The sequence below is a fragment of the Balaenoptera ricei genome, chromosome 1 (assembly GCF_028023285.1).
Source record: "Balaenoptera ricei isolate mBalRic1 chromosome 1, mBalRic1.hap2, whole genome shotgun sequence".
NCBI lineage: Eukaryota > Metazoa > Chordata > Mammalia > Artiodactyla > Balaenopteridae > Balaenoptera > Balaenoptera ricei.
The window spans coordinates 105,915,030-105,929,048 of NC_082639.1; positions in this window are offsets into that span (position 1 = coordinate 105,915,030).

The window sequence follows — 14,019 nt, forward strand, 5'->3', positions numbered from 1 at the left end:
TTAGTTTTTTTCTTCTTATTGTAATTCCTTGAAATGTAAGGTAAAGTTATTTGTTTGAGATTTTGCTTCCTTTTTAACATAAGTGTTCACTTCTGTAAAGTTCTCTCTTTGTGCTCCTTTTGCTATATCCCATGAGATGGGATGTTGTGGCTTCATTTTCATTTATCTCCAGATATTTTCCAAATTCTCTTATAATTTTTTCTTTAACCCACTGGCTTTTAAAGAGTGCATGGTTTCATTCCACATTTTCGTGGAATTTTCTGTTTTCCTTCAGCTAGTTTAAAAAAATTTTTTAATTGAAAAGTATAGTTGATTTACAATATTATATTATTTCCAGGTGTACAGCATGGTGGGGGATTCAGTGTTTTTACACAATGTATTCCACTGAAACTTATTACAAGATAAGAGCTATAATTCCATGTGCTGTACAATATATCTTTGTTGCTTATCTCTTTTATACATAGTAGTTTGTATCTCTTAACCCTCTACCCCTAATTTACCCCGCCTCCCTTCCCTCTCCTCTTCAGTAAGCACTAGTTTGTTTTCTATACCTATGTGTCTGTTTCTGTTTTAAGCCTACATTCATTAGTATTATATTTTAGATTCCACATATAAGTGATAGAATACAGTATTTGTCTTTCTCTGTTTAACTTATTTCACAAAGAATAATATTTTCTATGTCCGTCCACATTGTTGCAAATGGCAGGATTTCATTCCTTTTAACAGCCGAGTAATATTCCATTGCATATACATATCCCACATCTTCTTAAGCCAACCATCCGTTTATGGGCACTTGGGTTGCTTCCATGCCTTGGCTATTGCACATATGAAGCTATGAACATTGAGGTGCATGTATCTTTTTGAATTAGTGTTTTCATTAATTCCAGATATACACCCAGGAGTGGAATTGATGGATCATATGGTAGTTCTATTTTTAGTTTATCGAGGAACCTCCATACTGCTTTCCATAGTGGCTGCACTAATTTACATTCCCACCAACAGTGTATAAAATTTCCCTTTTCTTCACATCTTCACCAACACTTGTTATTTGTAGACATTTTGATAATAGCCATTCTGATAGGTGTGAGGTGATATCTTGTTGTTTTGAATTGCATTTCTATAATAATTAGCAACATTGAGTCTCTTTTCATGTGCCTGTGCACTTACCAAGGTCTGATGTGCTGTCTGTGCAGGTTTCTACAGCTCTGTTCGGACAAAACCCAAGATCGAGTCTTTTCCCCTGTTGTGGTCTTCCCAGATTTAGTGCAAGGTTGTGGCATGAAGTGGGCAGGGTTGGAGCATTTCTTCACCCGGGCCTGGGATCCCAGTGTTGTGGCTGTGGGAATGAAAGCAGCTGGGTTGCTGTCAGAAGTCGGGGCTGCTTCTATGGCACTGTTTGAGAAAGCACCAACAACGGCTGCTGCCATCACAACTGGACATCTCCCTGGGCCTGTGGGTCTCCTCTGTGTCTTTTAGATGGAGTCTTTTCCCAGGACCTTGTTGTCCCAGATCCAGTGCCAAGCCGTGACTTGGAGTGAGCGGGTCCAACGTGTTCCCTCAGCTCAGACTGGAGGGCCCAGAGAGGGGGCAGTCCCTAGGGCAGACCTCTCTCCGCCCAGTCTGGTCGCAAGCCAGCACCTGCACACTCCTCCCGAGTGGAGTCTAGGCTCCTCCAGCCTTTCTACCTGTCCCAGCAGTTCTCCAAGTAGCCAAGGGGGCTTGTCTCCTCCCTGGAGTACGCCAGGACTGAGATGCCCAGTCTATGGCTCAACCCACTCACTCCCCAGGGTGAATGCCTGCCCCTGTGGTCTCCCTTTTCCTCTTAGTCCCTTCCCAAGGGCACAAGTCTCAACCCAATGCAGTGCTTTTCTTCCACCTGATTACATGGGAATTTTTCTTGCAGCCTTGGTCATATAGGAGGTCTTCTGCCAGTTTCCAGTTAGTTTTCCATTAGAATTGTTCCACATGTATATATATTTTTGGTGTGTTGCTTGGGGAAGGCGAGCTCCATGTCCTCTTACTCTGCCATCTTCATTCCCCCACTCTGTAACAACCTATTTTAAACCGATAACAACTCAAATTCAATCGCATGTAATAAAATTATATACAATCTTAGAGGAAAAATACTTTGTAAATTAATCAAGGAGGTAAGTTTGACAGGCTTAAATGTAATTCGGGTGTTCTCTCTCTCTCCTTTGCTGTATGGAGTAGCTGAAGTGGTGCCTTCCCCAGCTCAGGTTCCCTTTCATCTCAGAGCTCTGCTCAGATAAAGTCTGTCTCTGTAAAAGGAATCTTGGTGTGAGCAGCTAAGCCACTTCTCCTGCCCCCATGTTACTAAATATAAATGGAAGAAAAAATCATACGTAAGCACTCTACTCTTTTACATCCCTACCCCCTCTCACTTTATCTTATTTATGACACAAATTACCTCTTTTTATATTGCTTATCCTTAACAAAAATTTATAATTGTTTTAAAGAAAATTCTATACCAGACTTACAAGTTGTTAACTCACCTATATCAGAATACTATGGCACTCTTTATTTGTCTAAATATTTACCTTTGTCAGAGAATTATATATGGTTGTATGTTTTTGTATTGCTATTTATTATCCTTTCACTTCAACTTGTGGAACGCCTTTCAGAATTTTTTTAAGATACGTCTAGTGGTGCTGAACTCCCTCAGGTTTTGCTTATCTGGGAAAGTCTTAATTTCTCCTCTGTTTTTAAGGATATTTTGGGCAGGTGTAATGTTCATGGTGACACTTTTTTCTTTCAGTAACTTTAATATATCATCCCACTCTCTATATCTGAGAGATTTCTGCTGAGAGATCTGCTGACCAATCTAATGGGAGCTCCCTTGTATGTAACACTCACTTTTCTCCCTCTGCTTTCAAGAGTCCCTCTTGATACGCGACTTTTGACAGTTTGATGATCATATATCTTAATGTAGGTCTCTTTAGATATATCCACATTAGAGTTTATTGAGCTTCTTAAATTTGTATGTCTCTTTCTCTCCTCAGATTTGGGACACCATTGGCCATTTTTTCTTCAGTTTCTCTGTCCCTTCCTCTGTTCCTCACTTTCTGGGATTCCCATTTGTATATGTTGTTTCAGTGGATCGTATCCCTTAAGTCCCTTAGACTCTCTTCATTTTTCTTCATTCTTCTGACTTTTTCTTCCTCTGGTTCACTAATGATGAAAGGCCTATCTTTTAATTTGCTGATTTTTTCTTCTGCCTGGGTGAGCCCCTCCAGTGAACTTTTCAAATAAAGTATTGTATTCCTCATTTCCAGAATTTCCGTTTGGTTCTTCCTCATGGTTTCTATCTCTTTGTTGATATTCTCGTTTGTTCATGCATCATTTCCCTGATTTTGTATAGTTGTCTATCTGTGCTCTCGGTTAATTCGTTGATCTGTAAGTTTGAGTTTTTGTCTGGCAATTCATATATCTCCCTTTCTTTAGGTTTATTATCTAGAGATGAAATTGGTTCCTTAAACATGTCATGGTTGCCTGTCTCTTTGTATGTCTTGTTTTGTTGCTGTTGTTGTTGTTCTATTTTGGATTTTGGCATCTAAAGCATCAGTCAACTCTCCCAGACTGGTGTCATACAGGGCGGTTTTTCTCCACACAGCCAGGCAAGACAGTCTGGAGACCTCTCAAGTCTTTTCTGTGTGTGTGTGTGTGTGTGTATGTGTGTGTGTGTTTAATGTATAATGTCTATGTATCCTTTCTGGGCTTGTTTATGCAATTTTTTTGAAGTGATTTGCCAGTTTCTATTCAGGAGCTCCCACTGCAAAGTTGAAGCTTATCTGCTGTTGTAGTAAATCACCATCCTGGGGCTCCACCTAGTTTCTGTCTGTAGTGCTGCACACCCTGGTACATGGTTTATATCTGTGCTCTGAAACCCCTCAACCTGCACCTTTGTTCCTGTCAGTACTGGAGTACAGGCAAGACAGACACTTGTCCCTTGGACTGTCCCCTGAAGGTCATTTGTACTTACATTCTACTCCTTTTGCTTCCCAAGGAGAAGATGGGAGTTGACTGTTTCCTCCCAAACATGCTGCATATGTGTGTTTGTGGATCAGGGGATGATGGAGAGGCTCTCTGGTGAGAGAAAGTGGATAGAGCTGCAAATTCTGTAGCCAACTTTCATGAAGATGGCTTCACGCTCATGTGGGGTGTGGTCGTCTTTTTACTGGTTTCTGGATTTCTCACAGAGGTATTTTGTTGGTTTGTACTAGTAGAGGAGTGTCAGGGCTTCCTAATCCACCATTTCGCTGATGTCTTTAGTCTGTTCAGTGGAACGTTTTGCAATGGTAGAGATGTTAATACAGCCCAATACTATAGCCACTAACCTTCTGCAGTTATTGACCTATTAAATGTGGCTATTGTGACAAGGCAACTGATTCTCAAACTTATTTTAATTACAGTTAATTTAAATTTAAGTAGCCACGTGTTGCTACTAGCGGCCATATTAGCCAGCACAGCTATAGAAGGCCCACTTTCCTATGTTTCTAGAAGTATTTAATATCCAACTCTTTAATATAGGCTTATTAGAAAAAGAAGATATAGCTCATTATTTAAAATGACCTTCTCTGATTATTAGTGAGACTGAACTTTATAGTAGCTTAATGCCAATCTACTCTTTAAATTATTTCTAAATTGAGATATAATTGACATATAATGTTATATAAGTTGTAGGTGCACCACCTAATGATTCTCTATGCAGTAGTCTCCCCTTACCTGTGGGGGATAGATTCCAAGACCAGCAGTGGATGCCTGAAACGAGAGATAGTACCAAGCCCTATATATACTATGCTTTTCCCTATACATACATACCTATGATAAATTTTAAGTCATGAATTAGGCACAATAAAAGATTAACCAAAACAACGAATATTAAAATACAATAATTACAACAATATACTGTTATGAAAGTTATGTGAATGTGGTCCTCTCTCTCTTTCAAAATATCTTACTGTCCTGTTCTCACCCTACTTCATCTCATGAACCTCTGAGATGATGCAATACCAATGCAATGAGATGAAGTGAGGTGAATGACGTAGGCACTCTGAAGGGAATTCTCCTTTACAGTTGACCCTTGAACAGGACGTGTTTGAACTATTGGCTAATACAAGATTTCTGCAAAATAAATACAGTACTACATGATCTGTGGTTGGTTGAATCCACAGGTGCAGAACCGAGGATCCAGAGAGCAGACTAACAGACATGAGCATCCAAGGCTTTGGGTGTCTGTGGTGGATCCTAGAAACAACCCCCCATGGATACCAAGGGACAACTGCAATATTTTTGGACTGCAGTTGGCTGCAGGCAACTAATAATATGGAAAGTGAAACTGTGAATAATGGAAGACTACTGTATTTATGTATTGCTAAATGATCACCACAATAAGTCAAACTAACATTCATGACTACACATAGTTATACTTTTTTTCCTACGGTGAAAACTTATAAGATTTACTGTCTTAGCCACTTTCAAATGTACAATACACGATTAAATTATTCTTACATTTGCCTCTTTGTATCCTTTGCCCATTCTTCTCTTACATGCTTTGCTCTGCTTTTCGATTTGTTGGCGCTACTAATATATTGCAAATTAATTTGGCCAATCTGTTATTTGTCACCTAATCTATACAGTGTCTTTCACCATACAGAATATTTAAAGGTCTTCTACCTTCTGGGTTTCATGCCATTCTTTAGTCTTTCCTTATCCTATGATTGTAAAAATGTCTGTCTAATATGTGCTTTAACAAATTTCTCTTAGTACATCTCTGATTTTTTTTTTTTTTTGGTATGGAACCCAATACTGTCTTCCAGGTGTGGTATGGTTCTGTTCTGTCTTATTATTGGATCAAGTACTGAATAATCCTATAACTGACAAAGGGCACTCTAAATGGTTTTAACAAATCAATTAGAAAAAGACAGATAATCTAATAGAAAAATGAGCAAAAGATTTCTACAGGCACATCACATAAGAGAAAATTCAGGTAGCCAATAAACAGATGGAAAGGTTTCAATCATATTATTAAACAGAATACTGCAAATTAAAGCTGCTATCTGATGCTATACCCATCAGGTTTAGCAATGATTCAAGAAATTAATAATATGAAGCTTTGTTGAGGATATAGAATGATAAGACCTCTCTTACACTTCAGTGGCAATAAATCAATAAAACGACTTTAGATACCTGTTTGACATTACCTCATATAGTTGGAAATAGGCTCTATGATCCAGGAATTCCATCCCCACCCTACAGAAATGTGTACATATGTACACTAGGATACATGGATGTAACAGTACTCCCCCAAACTGGAAAGAAGCCTAATTTCCATCAGTGGTGACTGCAGCAATGGAGCTAATGAATCTGAGTTATATGCAACAACATGGATATTACAAACAAAACACAAATGAACATATAAGTCAAAATCAGGCAAAACTGAACTTTATTTTTAGGTGTACGTGCATACTTGATAAAAATAAATCAAGGACATTATGAGCAGAACTGTCAGGAAAGTTGTTACTTCTGGGGTGAAGGGAAAGGGCTCTAATCAGGAAATAATGGGATAGGGGCAGGGTATGGTTCATGTAGCTTCCAGGGAGCTCTGGTGTTGGTAATACATTTCTTGAGCACTACTGTTTGCTGTACGTATTTGTTAAAACATTCCTAAGATTTCAAGATCTTTTGTGTATATATTATATTTCATGGTGAAAAAAAAGTTTTTGTAATGTAAATTTTTTGTCTCTTTCTGAGATGTGACAATTACATATGCTTTGTTATCATTAATCTTTAGGTTGACGGATTAGCATAGACTCATAAAGATATCGTTGAAGGGATAGTGCTGGTAGATTAAATATGGCTGGCATTTTTACTTACATTGAAAAAACTATATCACGGGTGCATTGTGTCTCTTCCTTTTTTTTTTTTCTCCTAAAAGATAAAAAAATAGTTTCAATTTTTTGAGATGGCCATTATGATTCATTACATCCCTTTTGCTAGTGAATTAATGAAATGGTTATTATATGGATTCTAAAATGCCTCTGCATTATTCATATTAAGATAAAGCTAAGCACAACAAAGAACAACATTTATTTCTCTTTAAAGTTACCTTCTGAATCTATCCGTTTGGGTTCAATCAGTAGAAAGAAACCCTACAGTAATTGAAACAGGAAAATGTAATATAAAAAAAATATTAGCTGTAACAAGAGAATGGAATAACTACAGATTGGCTATTAACATGTAAAGAGAACTCTAAAGAATATTGAAACAGTGGATATATAATAAAGCAGATATATGATACATGACATGATATATATGATAAAATATGATATGATATATGATATAGCCACCACTCCCAGGGGTGAATTAGAGCATCTGTGGCAGGAAGAGTTAACCTCCTCCTAGGGCTGAGATCCAGATCTCGTTGGATGGGACAGCCTTGGATCACTGAATGGCAGAGAAATCACTGAGGTACACTCTGGTAGGTCTTGCCAGAAATCCAACCTCTCATGTCCTGGGGTAAACTGTTCACAGGAATGTGTCTCACTGAGGCACTGCAGAGCACTGGAGAAAGTTGTTCATGGGGAGGTATGTCACCGGGGCACCCTAATACACTCTACTACAGAACCGCCTGGGGAAAAGTGGGTGCCTGGGATTGCTACTGGTTGCTGGGTGCCTCTGGCTGCCTACACTGCAGATGTGTGGCCCTAGAGAGGCTGCCTGCACTTCAGAAGTTTGGCCTGGGGAAGTTACTTCAACTGCAGGAGGAGCCTGTCTAGGGAGTCACTGGAACAAGAAAAGCAAATCTCTTACTCCTAAAATTTCTCTCCAGCACCCTCTACTGATAAAGCTTAACTTAGTGCCAGCTAACAAAGCTAAGATACTTAAGGGCCCAGATCCATTTGCACAGGCAGAAAGGGTGATTTTAGAGCTAACTGGTAATAAATTGATAATCTAGTAAGTCCACTATGAGGAACTAGATTTGCCAGTCAGGACAGGCAAGATCAAAGAATTCTAGTTAGAGCTCTATTTTCTCTCACCCAGTTGTTTGAGGCTGGAACAAGGTGTGAGGATGGCACCCTTAAAGGATGATTCTTCCTGAGGCACAGATGGAATAGGCAAACCTGTTTTTTTTTCTCCACCAATGTTCTCCATTTGGTCAACAGAGGTCTTCCAACCCATACCCCTCAATTATCCAGTTTTTCTCGCTTGACTTGGGTAGATACACTTCTGAACCCTATGGCCAGAATACATGTAATTTCCTCCACAATTTGGTTGAATTCAACTAATCACTAATAGAAAAGGTTCCAATTTCTTTAATATGTTCTCTTGTCCTCTTTAATTGCAACAAGCTCTAAAAATTTATATTAGCCTTTGGACATTTTATGCATATAATTAGTTGGTCTACAAGCAATGACTGTGTTTTTTTTTTTCTTTCCTTGCTAGAACTAGAACTCCCAGATCAACTTCAGATTGAGAATATATGAGAGCTGACATCTGCATTATTCTTAACTTTAAAGGAAATAAATTTATACGTTTATTATTAAGTATGATGTTTTCTATAAATTAGATACCCTTTATTAGTTTTAGGAATTTTCTCTCTATTTCTAACTGCTGTTATATTTCATAATTTTTATCATGAAGATTTAATTTTCCCAAATACTTTGTTGATTCTACCGAAATGATTGTATGAGTCTTCTTAAGGTGTGATATCTAGTAATTGATTCACTAAGTGTTAACCATCTTTTCTGAGGAAAAAATTATTAGTCATAGTGTATTTGTATTCATCATTATGAACTTGCTTCTAGTTTCAGTTTGGTGAAAATTGATTTACAATGTTTGCCTCTATGTTTCTAGGTAAGTTAGATCTATAATTTTCCTTACTTGTGTTATCCTTGTAGGGTTTTTCTATCAGAGTCAAATTAGATGCATATATTGAGTTGAGGAGTGTTTTATTTTTCATTCTCTGGAAGGTTTATGATAGGCTGTTCTTTTAAATTTCAATGTATTATTATAGCAGCTAGGCCTGATTTTTCCCAAACATATTAGAATAAATTCGTTTACATTCATAATTTTTTATCTACTGTATCTGCCAAAACATCCCACTTTTATTTCCCTAATACTTGTTAGTTGTGCCTTCTTTATATTTTTATTTAATTTAACTATCTTTATTACCTTCCTTCAGTTATTTCATTAATTTCTGCTTGTCTTGATTATTTCCTACTTTCTATTTCTTTGGATTTATTCCGTGGTTCTTTGTCTAATTTCTTAAACAAAATGCTATGCCAAAACAATCTTGAGAAAGAAGAACGGAGCTGGAGGAATCACGCTCCCTGACTTCACACTATACTGTGAAGCTACAGTAATCCAAACAGTATGGTATTGGCACAAAAACAGGCATATAGATCAATGGAACAGGATAGAAAACCAAGGATTATACCCATGCACTTATGGTCAATTAATCTATGACAAAGGAGGCAAGAAAGCTCAATGGAGAAAAGACAGTCTCTTCAATAAGTGGTGCTGGGAAAACTGGACAGCTACATGTGAAAGAATGAAATTACAACACTCTCTAACACTATATACAAAAATAAACTCAAAATGGATTAAAGACCTAAATGTAAGACCAGATACTATAAAACTCCTAGAGGAAAACATAGGCAGAACACTGTGACATAAATCATGGCAGTATGTTTTTGGATCCATCTCCTAGAGTAATGGAAATAAAAACAAAAATACACAAATGGGACCTGATTAAACTTAAAAGCTCTTGCACAGCAAAGAAAACCATACACAAAACAAAAAGAAAACCTATGGGATGGGAGAAAATATTTACAAACGCTGCTATGGACAAGGGATTAAACTTTAAAATATACAGACAGCTCATACAGCTTAATATATATAAAAAAACAAGCAATCCAATCAAAAAATGGGCAGAAGACCTAAACAGACATTTCTCCAAAGAAGGCATACAGATGGCTAACAAGCACATGAAAAGATGCTCAATATCGCTAATTATTAGAGAAATGAAAATCAAAACTGCAATGAGGTATCACTTCACACCAGTCAGAATGGCTATCATTAAAAATTCTACAAATAATAAATGCTGGGAGGAGCTTCAAGATGGCGGAAGAGTAAGACGCGGCGATCACCATCCTCCCCACAAATACATCAGAAATACATCTACATGTGAAACAACTCCTACAGAACACCTATTGAACGCTGGCAGAAGACCTCAGACCTCCCAAAAGGCAAGAAACTCCCCACGTATCTGGGTAGGGCAAAAGAAAAAAGAAAAAACAGAGACAAAAGAATAGGGACGGGACCTGCACCAGTGGGAGGGAGCTGTGAAGGAGGAAAGGTTTCCACACACTAGGAAGCCCCTTCGCGGGCGGAGACTGCGGGTGGCGGAGGGGGGAAGCTTCAGAGCCACGGAGGAGAGTGCAGCCACAGGGGTGCGGAGGGCAAAGCAGAGAGATTCCCGCACGGAGGATCGGTGCCAAGTAGCACTCACCAGCCCGAGAGGCTTCTCTGCTCAGCCGCTGGGATGGATGGGGATTGGGAGCTGAGGCTCGGGCTTCGGTCGGATCACAGGGAGAGGACTGTGGTGGGTGGCGTGAACACAGCTTGAAGGGGACTAGTGCACCACAGCTAGCCGGGAGGGAGTCCGGGAAAAAGTCTGAAGCTGCTGAAGAGGCAAGAGACTTTTTCTTCCCTCTTTGGTTCCTGGTGCGCGAGGAGAGAGGATTAGGAGCGCTGCTTTAAGGAGCTCCAGAGACGGGCGCGAGCCGCGGCTATCAGCGCGGACCCCAGAGACGGGCATGAGACACTAAGACTGCTGCTGTGCCACCAAAAGCCTGTGTGCGAGCACAGGTCACTCTCCACACCGCCCCTCCCGGGAGCCTGTGCAGCCCGCCATTGCCAGGGTCCCGTGATCCAGAGACAACTTCCCCGGGAGAACACACGGCACACCTCAGGCTGGTGCAACATCATGATGGCCTCTGCCGCCGCAGGCTCACCCCGCATCCATGCCCCTCCCTCCCCCAGGCCTGAGTGAGCCAGAGCCCCCGAATCAGCTGTTGCTTTAACCCCGTCCTGTCTGAGCGAAGAACAGATGCCCTCAGGCGACCTACATGCAGAGGCGGGTCCAAATCCAAAGCTGAACCCCAGGAGCTGTGGGAACACAGAAGAGAAAAGGAAATTTCTCCCAGCAGCCTCAGGAGCAGTGGATTAAATCTCCACAATCAACTTGATGTACACTGCATCTGTGGAATACCTAAATAGACAACGAATCATCCCAAATAGAGGAGATGGACTTTGGGAGCAACGATATATATATATTTTTTCCCTTTTTCTTTTTTTGTGAGTGTGTATGTGTATGCTTCTGTGTGTGATTTTGTCTGTATAGCTTTGCTTTTACCATTTGTCCTAGGGTTCTGTCTGTCCTTTTTTTTCTTTTTCTTTTTTTTTATTACTTAAAAAAAGTTTTTTTCTTAATAATTATTTTTATTTTAATAATTTTATTTTATTTTACTTTATTTTATTTTATCTTCTTCTTTCTTTCTTTCTTTCTTTTCTCCCTTTTATTCTGAGCCATGTGGATGACAGGCTCTTGGTACTCCAGCCAGGCATCAGGGCTGTGCCTCTGAGGTGGGAGAGCCAAGTTCAGGACACTGGTCCACAAGAGACCTCCCAGCTCCACATAATATCAAACAGCGAAAATCTCCCAGAGATCTCCATCTCAATGTTAAGACCCAGCTCCACTCAACGACCAGCAAACTACAGTGCAGGACACCCTATGCCAAACAACTAGCAAGACAGGAACACAACGCCACCCATTAGCAGAGAGGCTGCCTAAAATCAAAATAAGGCCACAGATACCCCAAAACACACCACCAGACATGGACCTACCCACCAGAAAGACAAGATCCAGCCTCATTCACCAGAACACAGGCACTAGTCCCCTCCACCAGGAAGCCTACACAACCCACTGAACCAACCTTAGCCACTGGGGACAGACACCAAAAACAACAGAAACTACGAACCTGCAGCCTGTGAAAAGGAGACACCAAACACAGTAAGTTAAGCAAAATGAGAAGACAGAGAAACACACAGCAGATGAAGCAGCAAGGCAAAAACCCACCAGACCTAACAAATGAAGAGGAAATAGGCAGTCTACCTGAAAAAGAATTCAGAATAATGATAGTAAAGATGATCCAAAATCTTGGAAATAGAATGGAGAAAATACAAGAAACGTTTAACAAGGACCTAGAAGAACTAAAGAGCAACAAACAGTGATGAACAACACAATAAATGAAATTAAAAATTCTCTAGAAGGGATCAAAAGCAGAATAACTGAGGCAGAAGAACGGATAAGTGACCTGGAAGATAAAATAGTGGAAATAACTACTGCAGAGCAGAATAAAGAAAAAAGAATGAAAAGAATTGAGGACAGTCTCAGAGACCTCTGGGACAATATTAAACACACCAACATTCGAATTATAGGGGTCCCAGAAGAAGAAGAGAAAAAGAAAGGGTCTGAGAAAATATTTGAAGAGATTATAGTTGAAAACTTCCCTAATATGGGAAAGGAAATAGTTAATCAAGTCCAGGAAGCACAGAGAGTCCCATACAGGATAAATCCAAGGAGAAACATGCCAAGACACATATTAATCAAACTACCAAAAATTAAATACAAAGAACAACTATTAAAAGCAGCAAGGGAAAAACAACAAATAACACATAAGGGATCCCCATAAGGTTAACAGCTGATCTTTCAGCAGAAACTCTGCAAGCCAGAAGGGAGTGGCAGGACACATTTAAAGTGATGAAGGAGAAAAACCTACAACCAAGATTACTCTATGCAACAAGGATCTCATTCAGATTTGATGGAGAAATTAAAAGCTTTACAGGCAAGCAAAAGCTGAGAGAATTCAGCACCACCAAACCAGTTTTACAACAAATGCTAAAGGAGCTTCTCTAGGCAAGAAACACAAGAGAAGGAAAAGACCTACAAAAACAAACACAAAACAATTAAGAAAACGGTAATAGGAACATACATATCGATAATTACCTTAAATGTAAATGGATTAAATGCTCCAACCAAAAGACATAGACTGGTTGAATGGATATAAAAACAAGACCCATATATATGTTGTCTACAAGAGACCCATTTCAGACCTAGGGACACACACAGACTAAAAGTGAGGGGATGGAAAAAGATATTCCATGCAAATGGAAATCAAAAGAAAACTGGAGTAGCAATTCTCATATCAGACAAAATAGACTTTAAAATAGACACTATTACGAGACACAAAGAAGGACACTGCATAATGATCAAGGGATCAATCCAAGAAGAAGATATAACAATTGTAAATATTTATGCACCCAACGTAGGAGTACCTCAATACATAAGGCAAATACTAACAGCCATAAAAGGGAAAATCGACAGTAACACAATCACAGTAGGGGACTTTAACACCCCACTTTCACCAATGGACAGATCATCCAAAATGAAAATAAATAAGGAAACACAAGCTTTAAGTGACACATTAAACAAGACGGACTTAATTGATATTTATAGGACATTCCATCCCAAAACAACAGAATATACATTCTTCTCAAGTGCTCATGGAACATTCTCCAGGATAGATCATATCTTGGGTCACAAATCAAGCCTTGGTAAATTTAAGAAAATCGAAATCGTATCAAGTATCTTTTCCGACCACAACGCTATGAGACTGGATATCAATTACAGGAAAAAATCTGTAAGAAATACAAACACGAACTTCCCTGGTGGCGCAGTGGTTGAGAATCTGCCTGCTAGTGCAGGGGACACGTGTTCGAGCCCTGGTCTGGGAAGATCCCACATGCCACAGAGTGGCTGGGCCCGTGAGCCACAATTACTGAGCCTGCGCATCTGGAGCCTGTGCTCCGCAACAAGAGAGGCCGCAATAGTGTAAGGCCCGTGCACTGCGATGAAGAGTGGCCCCCACTTGCCGC